The sequence below is a fragment of the Tamandua tetradactyla genome, chromosome 17 (genome assembly GCF_023851605.1).
Source record: "Tamandua tetradactyla isolate mTamTet1 chromosome 17, mTamTet1.pri, whole genome shotgun sequence".
Taxonomy (NCBI): domain Eukaryota; kingdom Metazoa; phylum Chordata; class Mammalia; order Pilosa; family Myrmecophagidae; genus Tamandua; species Tamandua tetradactyla.
The window spans coordinates 72,732,786-72,754,454 of NC_135343.1; the positions used below are offsets into that span (position 1 = coordinate 72,732,786).

Consider the following 21,669-nt stretch of genomic DNA (forward strand, 5'->3'; position numbering starts at 1 on the left):
AAATGCAGCATCAATAATTCAACAACCTGCTAGATTAAATGTGCAACTCATGCCAGCAAAAAAAAATCACACTCAGTTTCCCTAAAGCTTTAGGGAAGTGATTTTGATTTTTTTCTTTTTTTAATTGGAAAGGAATATGTCTAACTTAATCTTTTTCTTTTTGCCCTGGAATGAAAGCAAAAAAGAAGGGAGAAGCAGTTAATTCAAAAGGCACAGAGAAGTCATTTTAACCCTCAAGAGGGCACTGGCTTTGTTAAGCATCAGAGAGGAAGGTAAAAAATATACAGGAAATTCTGACTTTCTATCCAGAAATAGCCATAGTGATTTCATTAGAAATAATGCAAATACTTTCAGATCCTTTAAGAAGAGTGAGTTATGGACAGAAAGTGTGAGAAGGGGTCACTATGGGCCCCTAAGTGTAAATATTAAATATAAATGTGAACATTCCTTGTGGATGGCCAAGACTAAGAAGTCCTTATGATGTCCTTCTCCACCCTTTTGTTAAACTGAGCTCTGGGATCTGACACTGCCTAGGGGCAATATCAGAAGTGGAGCAGCCTTGCTGTATGGTTTCCAGCTAAGTGGGCTATCCCACTCCTGAGCACTTCACTTTATTTCTCCCAGTATTTCCAGTGATGCCCAGGTCACTTTCTTCTTCCTTCTGTGGCAGAGCTTTGGAAAATGAGTTTTTCAGTGGAAATATTTTATCCTACCTTTTGCAACTGTAGGCTGGCTAAATATACATACATACATACATATATATATATATATATAGCAATTTTGTATTGATATGCAGCACAGCTGGACTTGGGGCCCCTTCTGAACTCATCAGGCCCCTGTCATCAGCCCTGCTCATGCTGCAGGAAGGTCAGTGGCTTCATGTCACCTGTTAGGAATTCTGCTCCAGCCCCTTCTCACTTATATTCTTCTCAGAGATGTCCTACATCTTCTACAAGATTGTAAACTCATTAAGGGCAGACATTATATCAGAGCCATTGGGATTGGATTCTTATAAAACAAATGCTGAATGAATGACTATATCCCCTTCAGCAGCCGTGGACTTGTGTCTGGAATATTGACCTGCCATGTGAGGGGCAGAAATAGGAAAGGAGATTGATAGTGGCTTACCCACTCTGGACTTCAACTTCCTCTTCTGTAACATGAGAGATGTTGAATTAGACACTCTCCAAGTCCTTCCTGAGCTACGAGGCAATGTTACAATGCCTTGGGGGCATTCTGGAATGATTTTGGTCCCTGTGATCAGAGGTCCAGATATCTAAGAGCATATTTTCCTAATCTCTTACATGAAATCTACATAACACATTTAATGTTGGCTCTATCCAGCCCTTATTTAGCACTTATGATGAGCCAGACAATGTCCTAAATACTTAACGAATTAAATTCATTTGAATTTTTATTTTCAGGGGCTGAAGACAAAAGGATTAAAAGAAGTCCCAAACCAGATCTGGCCAGTTGTGTTTGCTCCAAATAGTCCTCTAAGAGGTTTAAGTTTGAATGATCTCCAGTACCACCACTTAATACTGATTTTGTTGTGGGTTTTCATGACATTAACACATCATGCTGGGCCCATGAACTTCCCAAAAAACTAATGAACAAGCAAAACAAAAAGTCAACAAATGGTGCTGCAATAACGGGATACTCACATGGAAAAAGAATGAAATGCGACCCTCCCATACAGCATACAAAAAAAAAAAGAAAAAAGAAAAAAAAATGTCATGCTGGGCACCTAGAAAGGAATAGTGTCAGAAGGCCCTGGGATTTAGGAACCTATAAGAAGAAAAGGGCCTCAGAAAAGACAGAACTCCTTGCTAAGGCCTGGAAGAGATCTTTTGTTGTTGTTTTAATGATGTGGGGAATGCATCTGAGAGATTATAAGATTGGTTACACAAAAGAGTGACCAGTTATAACAATTTAAAAGTCCACCTGCTTGGGAGATAACTCCCAGGGATGAGTCTGGCCCTGGCACCATGGGATCATCCTGACCAAAAGGGGGAAAAGAAGTGTAACTAATAAAATATCGGTGGCAGAGAGAGTTCAAATAGATTTGAGAGGCTACTCTAGAGGTTGCTCTTACCCAAGCTTCAGTTAGACCTTGCTACCTATCATACCTGCCAAGCCCCAACCAGGGCCATTCCAGCCAATCCTAAAGAACACATGGAGCAATATACATGATTCCACAAGGGTTCCATGCAATAGAGTAACTTTCCGGAAACCTACAACCTTCAGATGGGTCCCTGGACCAGATGAGTCCTGAAACCTGGAGGGCCCAGCATCTCCAGAACATCAGATACTTCTAGCTCCCTACCCCATATTAGTGACAGACCCTTCCAACATGAGTTGGAAGTTAGAATGGCCATAGCCCAAACACCCCTAAAAAGTGGAATAGAAAGATCAAAGGTAATGGTGGAGTTATACAGAGAAGATGGGATTTATCAAATGAATATAATTGCTGAATCATTTAATTGATATTTCTTTTAGTCTTCAGTATCTTAAAGCAGCTAGAAGTAAAAACCTAAAAATTTGTGGAATTGTAACCTATGTCAAACTCTGAAATATATTCTACAACTAATTGTGGTGCTTTCTCTTTAAAATTTATTGCTTTTTTGTATATAAGTTATTTTTCACAAAAAAAGAAGAAAAAAGTTGTGATGGTAAAAAAAAAAATATTTATTCCTTCTAGCCTCCTACATTTTGGAGAAGCTAGAAGGAAAAATCTGTGAGGATTATATGGTAGCCCATGACAAACTCAGGGATCTGTCCAGTAACTGCTTATTGAAGAGTGCTTTGAAAATTATTACTTTTTCCTTTCTTTGCTTTGTATTTATGTTATACTATACAATAAAAAAAATTTTTTTTAAAGTCCACCTGTTTGGATCAGGCTGGAGACAGAAATCAGACTTCCAACAAAATATGTTAAGACTTCATGAGCCTGAACAATTTCTGTTTTCTCTATTTCTGTTGTTACATGTCAGCTAGAGTGGAAGTGAGGTCACTGCCTTTAAGAAAACAGTAGAATTATGAAAATAATATAGTTTATCCCCATGGAGACCAAAGATATTTAGGATGATAACATAAGGAAGGCGTTAACATCTTTAATGAATATGGAGTTATGACCAGGAGTATGTAAATAGCATTTAGCAATGAGGAGGGGTAGGTTTCATATCCAAATGGCAAGAAAAGGGAAGGCTTTAATGAGTATGAGTATTTTCTTTCTCCCATCCCTGAATACTGGTCATCTCCAAGATGTGTCAGCACACTTTTCATTTTACTCTATGTTGAGTGACACCATCTATTCCCATAGTTTCACCTACCACAGAGCATGACACCCTATTCTGACACCCACATGGCACCCACAACTAGCAACTCTCTCCTGAGTTTCAGACCCATGCACCCAGCATTTTACCTAAATGCTCTACAGATCTCCCCAAAATAAGACCAGAACGGAACCCATAATTCCCACCGTCCCATTAGTCTTCTCCTTCTTCTATATTCTACATCTCTGTGAACTACACCACTGTCCAAACACTGGTTCTAACCAGATACATAAGAGCAAGTGCAGATTTATCATTAAACTGTGGCTTAAGTTTCAGAGCTTCTAACTTGGACATGGTCCTTCAATGGCCCTCAGAGGAGTCTGAGCATTTTAAATCTGTAATTTTCTATTATTTTTCTGGAAGATGCAAAATCCCATCAAACTATAAAAGCTTCAGGACCTACAAAGTCCAGACTGGTCCCACCTGAGAGTTATTCTTGCTTCTTTTTTTCTTTCTTTTGCCATCATGTCTCCCTGTCATGTAATATCTCACCCATTCGTATTGACGCTAATCCCACATCTGTTAAAAATAACTCTTAATTCATTCCCATGACCACTGCCCTAGGTCAGGCTCTCACCATTCATATTTTAGTTGTCCTAAAAGACCAGAAACTGCTTTGCTCTGCCTTGTCCTACTCCTCTCAATCCATTCTCCATGCTGACATTAGACTGAGTTTTCTAAAATGGAAGTCTACCCATACATTCCCCCTCATTAGGATTCTTTGTTCCTTCTTTTGGCCTTCAAATCTGGATTCAGATTCCTTAGCATGGAATATAAAAACTTAAATAATTTGGATATTGTTCAGCTCCTGCCACTCTATATGCAACCCTAAAACCAGAAAATCTGAATTACATATAATTCTCCAAACACGTCACACTCTCTCCTGCCTCTGAGTGAATGCTTTCGCTAGCCCTCTGCCTGACCCATCTACTGAAGATGCCATCTTTCAACTCTTCTAGACCTAACATCCTTTTTTGGCTAGGCTTGACCCCAACCCCTTCCTGCTTCCTTTCCTCCATCATAAGCACACCAAACTCAATAAGTGTTAATTGAATGAACTGAATGGAGAGTGATGGAAAGAGAAAGCTGCAGTTCAGACTGTGTCTATTCAAACATCTTGCTTCATGCCAGCCCTGTTTAGAAATACAAGGATTACTCTTAACTACCAGAACAGCACATGTTACAGAGACTCAATAAATGTTCGTTGAATGAATAACAGAGAACTTTCTAGTAATTTGGATACTGGTATTGCAGTCTTCTATAGAGGAAGAGAAAGTGTCTTGGGTATACTTACGTACATGTGTCTTTTGAGTAGATGGGACCCTAATTTGGCAAGGGTTAAATTCAACACAATTTTATTCTAAAGAAAACAAAAGCAGGCCTGTTTAGGCTAGTCGCTCTGGGAAATCACCCCTTTTTCTGAAGAAAAGGGATAAAAAGGGACATAATCAGACGGTTTGCATAGAAGCCATTATTTACTGGCTATTGAGGACTTGCGATGTTGACAATCTGAATGCAAATTATCTCATTAATAATATTGTATTGACATGCTAAAATAACATTTGGGACATATTGGCTTAAACAAAACATACTATTAAAATTAATTTCACCTTCTTTTACTTTTTTTCAATGTTACTCCTAGAAAGTTTAAAAATACATATGTGGCTAGCATTATATTTCTATAATATGAGAGCTGATCTAGGACTTAGAAAACATTATTTTGGCACTATACTAGTTCCATCTTCAGTAGAAAAAAAAATTGGAGTTTATGATGAAATCCTCTTCATTCAAAGAAACTACTCTCCCACTTGTCCAATCTAATTTAGCCAAAACCTTTTCATTCAAAACAGTGCCATCTGCTGAGAGAAAATAATAATAGCTTTGCAAATAATTTTACTCTTTGTGTCCTGGCACCGATGTTTCTGTACTGTTCATATCTACAATTAAACATATAATTAGCCACAAGTAAGATCACTGTAGTAGGAACTGCTGCACTTTAGCCCCTGACTGCTGCACACATCTGGCTGGTCTCTCTTCCTCTGTCCATAGATCAGGCAGCACAAGTGTCCCACCAAGAGCATGGCCAGGCCAGGCTCAGCAGGCCAGCGGGTGAGGAGGGCAGCACGTCAGACCTGGCATTTCTCCTAAGAAGCACTATTTACTAGTGGAAACTTCTCGGTCCTCGCAGACCCTTCTTCGGCATGCTACAGCATTTAGGTTCTGCCCCTGTGACTGAAACATTTTGATATGCTTCCAGATGAAGTCTCTGAATCAGCTCTTACTCTTGGGCATATCTGAACCTCCTTAACCTTCACCCCACATTTTTTAGCAATCCTGTATGAGCCTTTTTCCACAGCCACAGTAGCCATACATGCCCACCATGGGGGCCAGGGGTAGACAGAGCAATGGAGAGGTCAAAGATGACACAAAATGATCCTTCGACAGAATATTGGAAGGCCTGCCTACCTACCCTCAATCTGAAATATTTAAAACAGAAAAGAGACTGCAAATAACTCTACGGAACTATATTTTCAGAAAGTGTGTCAATAATTTTTTTAAATGACACTAGCACTCCCTGTTGGCTAGAACTTAAAAGAGAGAATCACTAGTTAAGAAAAATCTGCTTAATTTTTCTTGTCATCAAGTGTTCATGCTGGCCATCTTGGTTAATTATATATTACATGTAAGTGTGTGCATGTGTGTATAGGCATGACCAATACACACATAGACATACTCCAAATGTTAGCCATTCTTCCTGCAAAGTGGAATTGCAGACGATTTTGATAATTTCCATCTTTGTGGTTTTCTCTATTTTCCAAATTTACCACAATTAACGTGTATTACTTTGGTAGTAAAAACATAATTTAAAAATGTATTTAAATAAAATAAAGGAGGAAATAGAGACAAATGACAGAGAAAAAGGGAGGAAAAAAGAGAGAAGGAAAAGGAGTGAAGAAATGGACAGAGAGGGGAAGGGGGTGGGGAAAAAGGTATGTGGTAGTTAGATTCAGTTGTCAACTTGGCCAGGTGAAGGCACCTAGTTTTGTTGCTGCGGACATGAGCCAATTGTACGTGAGCCTCATCTGTTGCTCATTACATCTGCAGTCGGCTAGGAGGCGTGCCTGCTGCAGTGAATGATGTTTGAGTTAATTGGCTGGTGCTTAAATGAGAGAGCGCAAGGTAGCACAGCCCAAGCAACTCAGCACACCTCATCTCAGCACTTGCAGCTCAGCCCAGGCCTTTGGAGATACAGAAAGAAAACACCCCGGGGAAAGTTGTTGGAATGCAGAGGCCTGGAGAAAAGGCCAGCAGAGATCACCCTGTGCCTTCCCACGTAAGAAAGAACCTCCGATGAAAGTTAGCTGCCTTTCCTCTGAAGAACTAATGAAATAAATCCCCTTTATTAAAAGCCAGTCCATCTCTGGTGTGTTGCATTCTGGCAGCTAGCTAACTAGAACGGGGGTAAGAACTGCTATCTCATAGCTACCCCTTATATAAAAGGAAGTGGCCATAAAAGTCCTCTTAGATGGCTTATAGAAAGCATATGGAAAACCCAATAATGAACTCACATGGTCATACAACCCCTCTCCTACACTGAAGATATTTTCCCCCGGAAGGAATCTAGCACTGCATGCAATAAGGTCATTTCTGCTCTACATTCAGTCACAAAAAATGCTGTGTAGATTCTTCTAATGCTGTCTGACTAAGGTTCAGCTGGAGACTTTTCTCGACAATGATTTTAGTTCTGCTTTTCCAGCTCAAATGAGAAGGTCAAAGGTAATCATTGTAAAAAGAACAAAATTAATAATCAAGCTCTACATCTTTTCTCCCTACCAGGATGGCACATGGGGAATATTCTGAGGCCCCTGGAAATAGATTCTTGAAATGACATGACCTTGATCAGCTGACTAAGACACAACATTGCTAGGAGAAAACAGAACGCTCTGAAAATCCAATTCAGAGATATGTTCTTCAGGTTTAAAAAACACACATTTATTTATTGTTAGAACCCCCATTCTGTGTCATGACCTTCTGCTTCCGGACTAGCTACCTCCACATAACAGACAGATTTACATTCCGAGGAAATGGCATGGACAGACTCACCACTCCCCAAAACCAGACCCCAGGGCTGAGCGCCGTGTTACGTTGATTTGATGGCCTTGGTCACTCTGTCGTACAGGTTGTGACCATTCAAAACTTCAAAGTGAGTGACGTCAAACACGATGGGCTGTCCTGGTCAATGAAGCAAAGAGACAGACTGGGAAACCAACCATCTGTCAAAAGAAGAAAATGTTCTGCCTAAACTAATCTGTCAGGTTTTCAAACCTTCTGACACATTTCATATTTCATATCCAGTGTGTGAGAGAGTAGCTGTGATGAATGCAGACAAAACATTTGATGATGTTTTTTTCTACCTCCAAAAACATGACTTAAAAAATAATCTATGTAGCGGACGGGTCAGAAGCGTAGAGGCGGCGGCAAAATGGCGGCGCCTGAGCAGCGGGATCTAACCCAGGAGCAGACAGAGAAGCTGCTGCAGTTTCAGGACCTGACTGGCATAGAATCTATGGACCAATGTCGCCATACCTTGGAACAGCATAACTGGAACATAGAGGCTGCTGTACAGGACAGATTGAATGAGCAAGAGGGTGTACCAAGTGTTTTCAACCCACCTCCATCCCGACCCCTGCAGGTTAATACAGCAGACCACAGAATCTACAGCTATGTTGTCTCAAGACCACAACCAAGGGGGCTGCTTGGATGGGGTTATTACTTGATAATGCTTCCATTCCGGTTTACCTATTACACGATACTTGATATATTTAGGTTTGCTCTTCGTTTTATACGGCCCGACCCTCGCAGCCGGGTTAGCGACCCTGTTGGGGACATTGTTTCATTTATGCACTCTTTTGAAGAGAAATATGGGAGGGCACACACCCTGTCTTCTACCAGGGAACGTACAGCCAGGCACTTAATGATGCTAAGAGAGAGCTTCGCTTTCTTTTGGTTTACCTTCATGGAGATGATCACCAGGACTCTGATGAGTTCTGTCGCAACACACTCTGTGCACCTGAAGTTATTTTATTAATAAACACGAGGATGCTCTTCTGGGCATGCTCCACAAACAAACCTGAGGGATACAGGGTATCCCAGGCTTTGCGAGAGAACACATATCCATTGCTGGCTATGATTATGCTAAAGGATCGGAGGATGACTGTGGTAGGACGGTTAGAAGGTCTCATTCAACCTGACGACCTTATTAACCAACTGACGTTTATCATGGATGCAAACCAGACTTACTTGGTGTCAGAACGTCTAGAAAGGGAAGAAAGAAACCAGACGCAGGTGCTAAGACAACAGCAGGATGAGGCACACCTGGCCTCTCTCAGGGCTGACCAGGAGAAAGAAAGGAAGAAACGGGAGGAGCGGGAACAGAAGCGGCGGAAGGAAGAGGAGGTACAACAGCAAAAGCTGGCAGAGGAGAGACGGCGACGGAATTTACAGGAGGAAAAGGAAAGGAAGTTGGAGTGCCTGCCGCCTGAGCCTTCACCGGATGACCCTGAGAGTGTCAAGATCATCTTCAAATTACCCAATGATTCTCGAGTAGAGAGAGAGTTCCACTTTTCACAGTCTCTAACAGTAATCCATGACTTCTTATTCTCCTTGAAGGAAAGCCCTGAAAAATTTCAAATTGAAGCCAACTTCCCCCGCCGGGTGTTGCCCTGCGTCCCCTCAGAGGAGTGGCCCAACCCCCCCACGCTGCAGGAAGCTGGACTCAGCCACACAGAAGTTCTCTTTGTTCAGGACCTAACAGATGAATGACACTTTCTTCCTCTCCCCTCCCACCCCAATTCCTAAAAGAAATGGATAAAACAAACAAAAAAAAGAGAAATTCATATTATTATTATTATTATTATAATACAATATTTTTTTTAAAAGACTGCTGCATCCTAAGGAAGGATCAGAAACCACGCTGCCTGCAAGAGTCACAACCTGGTGTGTGTGCGAGAGAGGTTAGCTATGAACGTATCCGCTCGGCAAGCCCACCCTTCCCTCCACACACCTTCCAACGAAAGGAGACTCTTCACCTCCAATCCATCCGTTGTCTTGACTGGGGAAGGGGACATTCCCACTAGTTCTCATTCATTCTGCTTTTATGAAAAAGAAAAGTGAAAAACCTCCATCAACCAGCTCCTATAGCATCTCCTGAGAACTTGTTTCTCCCACCTCTGGAGAAGAGAAGGAAGAGAAGGGACAGAAAAAAGATGTTCCTTGAACTTTCCACAATTTATGAATAACTTTTTAACTTTTTCTGTTGCTTTGTATTGACCAAAGGAATGAGGCTGACATAGGTGTATTTTATTTCCTTAACTTTATTTGATAAAGAGCCAGTTCTTAAACCCATGAGTTCATGCCCTGGGCTCCTTAGCCCACAGCAGTGTAATAAAGGTGCCCGGGCTGGTTTGTGCTTAAAAAATAAATAAATAAATAATCTATGTATATAACACTTTAACTCAGTAATTGCATGTCTTGAGTGTTTATTCTAAGGATACAATCATTAAGGGACTTGTTAGAGCACATTTATAATTTTTAAAATAGGAAATTAGTTAATAAATTCTGACTAGTTCAAACAATGGAATGTCATGAAATCATTAAAAGTTACATTTTAGAAGATTATCATATTGGCTTGTCAGTGATACCGGAATGCACTATACCAGAAATGAGTTGACTTTTTTAAAGGGAATTTATTATGTTGCAAGTTTACAGTTTTGTGGCTGTAAAAATGTTCAACTAAGGCATCCAGAGAAAGATACCTTGACTCAAGAAAGAGCCAACGACATTTGAGATTTCTCTATCAAATGGGAAAGCACATAGCAACACCTACTAGGTTTCTCTCCTGGCTTCTGGTTTCAAAAGGCTTCCCTGGGGGCGCTTTCTTTCTGCATCTCCAAATTTCTCTGTTTGTGTCGGCTCTGAAGATCTATCCAAAATGGTTTCCTCTTAAAGGGCTCCAGTAAACAGCGCCACCTTGGAATGGGTGGAGGCACAACTCCATGGAAACCATCTAATTAAAAGGTCCCACCCACAATTGAGTGGGTCACATCTCCCTGGAAACAATGTAATCAAAAAGATCTCATCCAGAAATATTGAATCAGGATTAAAACGTATGGCTTTCTTGCGGTACACAATAGTTTCAAACTGGCACAATATTTTAGAAGAAAATATTGATAAAATTATTATTACATGGAAAAATATTTCCACATTGTATGATAAAACTTTGTATATTGAAAGATATTATCAATACAGATAAGAGATATTTAGATTTTATTACACTACAGATACAGGTATAAGTGTATATATAGTTACATAGAGAAAAAACACAGAAATCATATCATGCAGAACTGTTAATAATAAATGTCCCAACAGTGAAATTATGATTGAGTTAATAGTGTGGCAATATATTTTTCTGTTTTCCCAAACATTCCTAAATTAATCTGTAGGATTTAAATAAGAAAAAATATTCAAAATTATAGTCCATGTAAATGTGTATTTCTGCTTATTGGGTGTCAGCTTGGTCTAAGTCTTAAGAAATACAACACTTTTTTCATGTCCGTGGTGGCTCAAGTTCCAATGGACTGTGAAATCAGGGTCCTATATAGATAAAATATTAGCAGCCATCTACCTGGAGTTACAAAGCAGGTAAGAGAGGAAGCCATCAGTAATTTAAAGGTGTCACATAAAAATTCCTTGGGCTGAAAGTTTTTCTGAAAATTACAATGCTCAAATAAATCTAAACTGTCAGTTGCTATTAACAATCAAATACCTCTTATCATTTTTTTATTAAAGATGGAATCAACTTCCAGGAGGATGATTTCCAGCAGGCATGGATTTAAAGGGACAGAAAAGGGAAAAATTAAAGTGTGGAGATGGAAATTTCCTCAGTGCTCAGAGAATCCATCTTTACTCCTACAGCTCAATGAGCCCTGTCAGAAACTGAAATGGATGAAAAAGCTCAGAGTAATGTTTTCCCAATATATCTGAGGGTAAACTGGAAAATGTACAGCTATGGGAATAACTTGTCCTACCTTTAATTATAACCATGAAGCAATAAAGATTTTCCTTGGCCAGAGAACAACTTTAAAAGCCTTTGACAAAAGCCAAAGAAATTCTCATGTTCTGCTAATGAGAACTGTATTTATAAGCCTCTAAAATTTAGACTCTGGATTTCTTTATGTTGACTTTTTTTTTAAGAATTACCAGTTATTCTCCATTCATGTACCCTATTCCAGACCTTTCTCCTCCTTGTTCTATCTTCCTCTGTTTCTTGGGAAGCTGATCCATATATAAGACAGTGCCAGGGCTCTCTTACTGCCAAGTTGTTCCCAGCTGGTTTCAGTCAATGAATGGCATCACCAGAAGAAAAGAAGACAGAAGGAGAAAGAGATCAGAGTATTTATGCCTGTTCCCCCTTGTACTGTCTCTGAAGTACCACGATTACATCCTCCTCTATCATGGCCCTTCATCTACAGCATCAACTCTTTTTGGGTTCCAGTAAAACTAGGTCTTCCCTTTGCCTTTGTGTTTTAAGATTGTTAATAGTCGTATTTTAGTGCCAGCCTCTGGGGGTCTAGACACATCTCCAGGGAGAGAAAATGTGTGTGCAAAGTAACTGGAAGACCTTGATAATTTATATCTGTAGAAATATTAGAAACACTGAGGAAATAGATTCTAAGAATATTAGATTAAGGAGGACACTGCATAAATTCAGATAGGAATAATACAATACTATCACAAGAACTGGGATTTATTATATTACTCAAATAGCGGGGAGTTGTTATCATAGTTTGTTTGGCTGATTAATTGAAGCCTAGATTCAATGGTGGCCGGAGTTGAGATGTGGGTTTTTTTTGTTGTTGTTATATTATAAATAAACGAATCAGGGGGCTAAAGTGTGTCTCTCAAGGACAACGTGCTTAGCTATCTCCGAAACTTAATCCACAGCAAAGCAAAAAGAAATACATTGGTGAGGGAACCTCCAGCATCCCTGAAGAGTTTCAAATGGCTGTCCCATGTAGACTTCAGATGATGATGAGAGATTTTTCCATTGACTTGTGCTTTCTGATTTCAAGGGGAATAATGAGATCCCAAAGTAGCAAAGACCCTATTGTGAGGCTTAACTTTCAGAGACAATGTTGTCCAATTACCATAATACAGCACAGAAATGGAGTGGCAATCAGACTGTATTGACACTTAGAAATCTGTAGAGGTTGATTAGTGGCCCTCTATGAAAGAAGAAAATGAGTGGCCTACCAAGGTATTGCTTGATTAATACAATCCAGAAATCACTGTCTGGAGGCAAGAAAAAAGAAACTGACTGAGGTGCTGATATGAATTCACAGCCTCTCAGAAAACTCCTAGACTTAAGCCAGTCCACAGATCCTGAGCCCTTGAGTGAGGAGATAGGCAGGGAACATTTAGAGAAGGATCCTAAAACATGGCCTCAATCTTCCCCACTTCTTTCCCAGAAAAACCTATGGCCATTTAAAAGGGTAACTCTGAGAAGAAGAGATCCTCACATCTTCAAAAGGTTATTAGGTATTGGCTCTGAATTAACACAAATCCCTAAGGACATAAATGACACTGGTGGAATGGTTAGAGTTGGGGGGTTATGGAAGGGTAGTCAATAAATAGAGTCTTGGTCTGAATTAGTCTCATCATGTGTCCTGTAGGTTCACAAGTCCATCCTATTTTCCTGTGTTCTTCATGTATAAGTGAAATAAACAGACTCGGTGATTGGCATAATTCTCACACTGCTCCCCTTATCTACAGAACAAGGGTTACTGTAATAGGAAGGGCCAAGGGGAAGCCTCCCACCTCTGGACAAAATGGTCAACTAAAAGCAATACCGCATTTCTGGGAAAATAGCAGAGCTTAGTTTTACCACAAAGAACTTTAAAGATGCAAGAGTACTGAGGCCAAGTAGCAGTTTGAGAACGTGTATGAATTATAAGCTTGATTAATTAAGTGGTGAGACCAATCACAGCCAAGGTGATGAATACAGTGTATTTATTAAGAAGACCAACACAACTCCTAGTACTGGGTATGCAACTGTTGACTTGGAAAACATTTTTTCCAATCCTAATTAGTCAGAACAATTACAAGCAGTTTGCCTTCAACTAGTAGGAAGAACAGTACATCTTTATTGGCCAAGCAGAAGACTATGACAACTCTCCTCTTTGGTCGATATATATAGTTGGCAGAGACTTGATCACCCGACCCATTATGTTGATGAAACTATATGAATAGCAACAGGAAATACCAAGTAGCCTAGTTACATTGGTGTAAGAATGAGAAAGATTAATCCCATGAAATTCAAGAGAATGCCTCATTGGTTAAGTCTCTAGGGATGCAGGGATGCAGTGGTCCGAGTCATAGCAGATTATATCTCATAAAGTGGAAGAGAGTTACTGCACCTAACACTAAAGTCAATGACAACAAAAAGAAGTAAAATGCTTGGAATGCCCCTTGGGATTCTGGAGGCAGCATACACAACATTTAGGTATGATGCATTTTCTGTATAATCCATAAGGTTGAAGTTTCAAATGGAGTTCAGAGCAAGATAGGTTTCCCCAACAGGTCTAGGCTGTGGAACAAGCTACCCTGCCATTTATTCTTTATGATCCAGGGCAATCAATGATAACTGAAGGATCTGTAGCCAGAAGCAATGTTCTAAAAGGCTGTAGAGAACCCCAGTGTTAGAATCAGGGCCAAGACATTTGGGTTTTGAAAGAGTCTCACTCTTCTGCTGGCAACTATTCTTCATTTCAGAAGCATCTCTGTGCTTATTAAATTCAGAACATGGAATATCATCATACATGAGGTATGGTCTGTCTACCAAATCATGATCTTGGATGTGCATAGAATAATTTCCCACCAGTAAGAAGCGGAGAGAATAGTGAAATGTCCATAATCAAAGACTCAGTTAAGGTGCCAGCCAAGAGACCACATTCTGTAAGTTCGGGGGTGCTCTCAACAAGAATGTGATATATTCCTTAAATCAGTGAGTGAAAATATATTTTCTCTTCCTTTCATAGTCAGAATACACAAATCTAGAAACCAATGGGTAGAGCTAGAATCTTGATTTTCACTAGTGGTTCTAACTCTTTGAAGGATTTTTTGCTTTCCACCCCTGGAATCTTTTAGTTCAACCAATCTGGAAGTCCTAATTCCCAAAGGAGTAGTTCCCAAAGGGGACAAAGACATTATTACACTGAACTGGAAACTGCGGTTGCCACTTAACTATTTTGGGATCTTAATACCACCAAACTGACATATGGAGATGAGAGTTACTAAAGTGGTTAGGGAGGAGGGGTGAGTGATTGATCCTGATTATTAAGGGTGAATTGAGTTGTTGCTATAAAATAGTGGCCATAGGATTGGGCACATGTTCATACTCTTATGTTTACCTGTACCTAAGGTCAGTGGAGAAGTGCCGCATCCAATAATTATAGAACCACTAGGGACGTAGATCTTCTGGAATGATCTTTATCTACAGATAAAGAATATTTGTCAGTTAAGGTTCAGTCAGAAGATAAGGGGAATATGAACATGTGTTGAAACAAGGAAGTTATGTCTATCAAGTCTAGCCTCTTGTTAACAAAACAGGTGGGAAATAAAGCAACATAAATATCGTTAAATTACTTCTCCTCCTTTTCTTTATATGAATTGTACTAATGGTAGCAGTTATTTAAGGTCCAAGGTGCAAGCATGGCTGAATAATATCACCTTGCAATGCTTATTTCTGAATAAGATGATAATTTCATTATCTAAATGAAGGGCAAAAATAGAAACTGAGGATAAATAGAGTGGAATATGCTGATTATCCTCTGTTTGCTCCAAAACCACACCACTGAATTCATTGTCCATCTTTCTCTTCCCTGCTCAGTGTCCAAGGATTCTGGAATCTACAGACAATTTCACTGGGCTCCCTTGCAGTTCGACTTCCAGTTGGGTTTGGCTAGGGAGGCACCAGCAGGAGAAGGGAGAGTAGGAAGAAAATGAGATCAGGTTATACTTGCCAGCTTAATTCCTGCTCTCACATCAGAGCTCCACAATAGCTATGCCTGCTCACAGATAAAGATTCACCTATGACCCTTCTCTATGAGCCCAGATCTCACCAGGTGTTTATAACACTAACAGTCTCCCATTGTCCCTTTAGTCCAAGAATGATAATGGCTCCACGCTATTGCTAGACTCTAAATTCCTCAACATCACTTGTCTATTCCCATAATCTGCCACAATTCTGTAAGTAGCTTCCTCATTAAAGCCTCTTAATTTGAACCATTAGGGGTGACTCTGGTTTCTTTGGGACTCTAACTTACCCAGATGGCTTCCAAAATGAAACCAATCTTTAACTCAAATGTAGATGTTGTTGATATCTGACATCCAAAAATACTGAGTGAACACTCACATTGATCTTGCAGCTTTAAAAAGCTAACATAAAACTTCAGTTGTTCAGGTATGCTTATAAACTTTCTAACAGCTGTTTAAAAGTGGGGGTGGAGGTGGGGACCAATTATCTGGACTTTTCATCTACACAGTACCAAGCAATTGATCAAGCTGAATTTATTCCTGGATTGATTGTTCATTTTTAGTTGTAAATGGACACAACATAGTATTTATCTTTAAGTTTCATTTATGTATCTAAAGCCTAAAAGTCTACTCCACAGGGTAAATATTCTGAATGTGGATAAACAGCTTAAACATTGGGAAAAACACACTTTGCAGAAGATTGAAAGAGAGTAATATGAAATCCCTGCTCTTAAAGAACTCACAGTTTCATAGCAGGCAATAAACAATTGATCAAAGACTATATAAAAATGACCTAGAGCAAATGCAGATCAAGACTGTACAAATTGGGGCGGGCCGCGGTGGCTCAGCGGGCAAGAGTGCTTGCCTGCCATGCCGGAGGACCCCGGTTCGATTCCCGGCCCCAGCCCATGTAAAAAACAAACAAACAAACAAAATATAATAAAAAACAAGAAAATGTTTAAAGATGTTTCCCTTTCTTCCTCCCTTCCTTCCTTTCCTCCCTAAAAAAAAAAAAAAAAAAAAAAAAAAAAGACTGTACAAATTGTTAAGAGACATGGACTAATATTATTAGTGACTAAAACTACTATGTCCCAGAGACTGTTTTAGACAGTTTATCACTGATGGGGACAAAACAAAGTCCTTGTCCTCATGGAACTTGCCTCCTTATAGAGGAGAAAAGAAACGTCTAAAAATCAATCAGCCAATCAATAAAATAGTTACTGTTGTGGTAAATGCTATGAAAGAAAATAAACATCTGCCATGGTAGAGAAAAATCAGAGAAAGTTACTTTAGATGGTGTGGTTAGGAAGAAAACATCTCTGAGAAAGTTTTGCCTGTGTAAACATATACATACATATATATAGTGTCTAGAGACCCCAAGATCACTGTGAGGTTCATTGACTCACTAGATGGACTCAGAGCTCAGAAAAGCTGTTATACTCATGGTTGCAGTTTATTCCACTGAAAAGATGCAAATTAAAATCAGCAAAGGAAACAGGGTCATAGGGCAGAGTCTAGGAGAGATCAGGCACAAACTTTTGGTTGTCTTCTCCCAGTGGAACTGCACAGGTAGCTCTTAATTCTCCTAGCAATGGTATGGGACAATATGTATGACGTACTGCCAACCAGGGAGACCCAATGAGCCTTGGTGTCCAGAGTTTTTATTTAGGATCAGTCGTGTAGACATATGAGATCAGGTTATACTTGCCGGGTTAATTCCTGCTCGGAATCAGTGTGACTGATTTTTAGCTACTCAGTTTCCAGAGCCCCTGTCACAGACCCTGCCGGAAGTCAAACTGATACAATAGGCTCAGAACCCCAGAAGAATAAAGATCCTCTGATCAAGCAGGATGTTCAAGGGCTAAGAGGAGTCAAGGGCCAGTCCTTTCTCTGAGATGTGCAGATAATTTGATACAAGTCTGCTGAGTTAACCCAATTAGACACACACACATATATATACACACATATACCTTAAAGGAATAAATAGATGGCAGCTATTCAAAGAGCCAGGAAAGAATGTTCTCAGGAGACAAAAGAGTCACTGAAATGACCCTGAGGCAATATGAGGAAAGGAGAGAACACTGGGATAACCACAGATCTTAAAGAGTAGGAGGGGAGGCTGGTGTGAGATGAGGTTGGAGGGGTGGGATGGGGCCAGAAGACAAGGCTTCAGAAGTCACAGTAAGGATGGTGGACATGATTCCAGGTGTAACTGAAGAGTTTTCAACTGGGGTTGGGAGTAAAAGGGCACTGCTTTGATTTATGTTTGTAAATAGTGACTATGGCTAGTCAGGGAATGCCATTTATAATGTGCTCAGATAGTCTTCTTGATCATTTCTATTTTACTACAGTGCTATCTTGTTAGAACTAATAAAACTGTCATTGACTTTATCACATAACATGGCTGACAAGTAGCTCACACCAAGATGAATAGCTTGCAAGCTGCTGGAATGCGATATACCAGAACTAGAATAGCTTTTAAAAAGGGGAATTTAATAAAATTACAAGTTTACAATCCTAAGGAAGTGAAAGTGTCCAAATTAAGGCACCAGCAAAAGGTTACCTTCACTTAAGAAAGGATGATGGGTCAGGAACATCTATGTCAGCTGGGAAGTCACGTGGCTGGCACCTACTGGTTCCTTGCTTCTGGACTCCGTTGCTTTCAGTTTCTGTTCCTGTGGGGGTTTTGCACTTTGCTTCTCTGGGGCTGACTTTCGTCTCTTGGCTTTCCTTGACTCTCTCCAGGTTCTGACTTGCTTAACATCTCATGGTGATGTCTGCTGAACTCCAAGCATCTCCAAACATCCGTGTCTCTGTTCTCTGAAACAACTGCTCTCTAAGCATCTACAGCTGCTCTCTCTGTCAGCTCTGAGGTTTCTGTCATTTCTCTCTCCCTCCAAAATGTTTTCCCTTTTAAAGGACTTTAGTAAACTAATCAAGACCCACCCATTCTAGGTCACATCTCCATCTAATCAAAGGATCACACACACAACTGCGTATGCCACATCTCCATGGAGATAATCTAATCAAGGGTTTCCAACCTCCAGTGTTGAATCAGGAAAAGAAATGGTTGCTCCCAAAAGATTGGATCAGGATTAAAACACGGCTTTTCTAGGGTACATAATACTTTCAAACCATCACAAAAAGGAAAATTGACTTTGCCATTTTTCTTTTTTGCTTGATCTTGAACTATTTGTGTAGGTCTTCAACTATTATTTTTGTGGGATTTTTTAGACATCTGCATATTTTGTGAGGGTTAATTTAGATAAAAGTAATTAATATAACTGGCAAATCCATGTGATGGGTCCTAAGTAAATCACCATAAATCTCTATTTACCAAAAACAAATGGAATGACAGCTTGTGACAAACCTAACATTCAGGCTATAAGGAAGAATGTCAGTACCATTTCCTATACATGCTCTTAATAATGGTTAATTTAATTTTGCTTAAATAAAACAATTAGAAATAGAAATTCCCATATTTCTACCCCTTACTCAATGGATCATCTCACATGCCCATAGAGTGTACACACCCCACTTGAGAGAAGACTGGCTTGGAAGAGAAGATTCCTCAGTGGCAGGGATTTAATAAGCAGGTTGAAAAATTGAACCCCCTGGGTTCTATTTCCAAATCTCCTAGGAAAAAGCCAGGAATCCTGGAGAAACTGAGTAATAAACTCCCTTCACCAATCATCCTAAACCTTTTCCAGATCCTCAGAGTTTAGGGCACAAAATAAAAAGCCCACCTTCCATCTCTGTCTTTTCCAGGTGGTAACACAAATCCATGCTAAAGCAAAAATGTAATACGATGTTCAGCTAACAATTCTTTATTTATCAGAGCTGCACTGGAGGGCCAAAGGAACAAAATCTCACTTTCTGAGTCACCTAGCTAATGAAAAGGAAAGATGGCTTATGACTGGGTTCAGTAATCTATGAATTAAACCCTAGAGAGTTAAATTTATGTGCATGAACATTCTCTTAAATGCAGTCCTTGCATTCAAAGATGAGTCACTGGATGGCCCATACTCCAAAGTAATCAGTTCCCTATAGCTACACCATTTTTATAACAAAAATAGTGGTGTTTTATGATGACCTCTCAGGTAATAAGCCCTGAGCTTGCTGGGATCTCCCTGGGGAACAGGGGAGAAGAAGGAGCGCCGCGCAGGATTAAGAAATGACAGACACAAGAAGTTAGTTAAGTGGGGTCTGGGGACTCAAGCTCATCAGGAGCAAGAGTACCGAATAAACTGACATCCATGTATTTATTCAAATAAACCGACATCCACATATTTGTTGTGTTCTCACAAGGGAACTGCTTTGGGGAGTATAATCAAAGCAAGATTATTGTTGACTATCTGTCATGCCTGCAAAACTACAAAATTTGGTTCACAGTTCCTGTCCCAGGAACTGTTTATTATTTATCAGACTGCTTTCTGTTCAGGTCTCTTCGGGCTCTAGAGTCAGCATCCTTGAGAGCATTTGCTTCAGCAGTTGACCACAATGTGCAGGTATGCCCGGTGTCCTCAGTCAGCCCTGAGAACACTAGTTTCTGCAGTTCCCTGCTTGAAACTGCTCAGGCAGAATGTTTCTACAGTAAGGCCAGATTAGATAAGGTGCAGCCCAGGACTCACCTCATTCCACAGATACCAGGGGGCTTTGCCTATACGGGTACTCTGACATGGCTTTGCCAGCCATCGGAGGCCTGTTTCATGAAAACCTGACCTGGGCTCTAACATAAGCTCATGCTTTAGATAAACAATCTCTAATTCTCATTATACTCCTGCAAGTTATGATTATCTTATTTTATACTGATTAGGGAGTCAAGGTTCAAAGAGTTGAAGTGAATGGTCCAAGGTCATTATAGAATTAAATATATACTTCTGAATATTTATCAGTTGTTAATATTTAGTATTATTTTTAATGAAAAAAAGGAATATCAAAAGTGTATATCATGGGTGCACAGTTGGTTCAGTGGTAGAATGCTTACCTTCCATGTGGGAGACCCAGGTTCAATTCCTGGACAAGGCACCCCCCAAAAAAATTTTTTAAGTGTATCTCCTGTCAAACATTACAAATTCAAGCAAAGATTGGTTTAAGGACCAGTCTGATATCAAACAGAAATAGACAGCAAGAATTCCCACTGGAATTGAGCCTTCTATTCCCCATGGAGCGCCATTCTACATACTACAAAATAATTCTTGATGAGATCAGAAGCTTTGTGTTGCGGCTCTTAGTGAGAGTCTGTATTCAATCTCATTCTCTATTTCATCACTTGAAAAGAACAAAATATAAGAAGGCCTGTCTAGGTCTTTGACAAATGTTGTGAACAGCATCATAGACTGGAGTCAAAGACAAGATGCAGTAAAGCACAAGACATCACAAAGTGTGTGTGTGAGGCACTGTGGGAAGCAATGTAGTGAAGTGGAAATGGGACAAAGACCATTCCTGACACTTGCTGGCTGTGTGATCTTAGCAAGTTGTTTCGTTTCCCTGAGCCTCAGTTTTCTCATCTGAGTGAGGGAAATAATGACACCTGTAATTTAGCTTTGATGTCAGGATTAAATGAAATGGAGAACCAGCATCATATAGCAGTTAGGAAACTGGGCTCTGGAGCTAAACTACACAGACTCATACACCAACTCTAACTCTTTTGAGCTAGATGATCCTGGGCAGATTACTTTACCTCTTGCTTGAGTTCCTGCATCTTTAAAATGGATCATGGTGTTATGCTTACATGAATTGACAAAGGAAAATTCCTCTAGACGTGCCCTACACATTGCAAATGTTCAATAAACATAAGCCATGATGATGTGGAGGTAATCTTAACTAAGCTTAGGAATAATAACTACCATGTGGGAAGTATCCAGAATATAAGAGGAGCTCAATACACGTACATCTTCCCATAATTCAATGATCCATACCCATAATCTCTTTTTATGATTAAGACTCCAATAAAAGGGGTGCAAGCATAGTTAGTTCACTGGTAGAATTCTCATCTGCCATGTGGGAGACCCGGGTTCGATACCCGGCCCATGCACATCCCAAACAAACCAACCAAAGAAACAAAAATTAAACAAACAGTGCTGCAATAATGGGATACTCACATGGAAAAAGAATGAAATGTGACCCCACCATACAGCATATGAATAAAAAAAAAAAAGACTCCAATAAAGCTAAAATGGTAGCGCACATACACAAAATTGTGAAGACATCCATACAGAAGGTATAGCTCCCTCAAACT

General features: G+C 39.9%; 1 pseudogene; it reads left to right on the forward strand.

Moving 5' to 3' along the window:
• Window positions 1–7,779: 7,779 nt before the first annotated feature.
• On the forward strand, window positions 7,780–9,222 carry LOC143661750 (FAS-associated factor 2 pseudogene; annotated as a pseudogene).
• The last annotated feature ends 12,447 nt before the right edge of the window (window positions 9,223–21,669 follow it).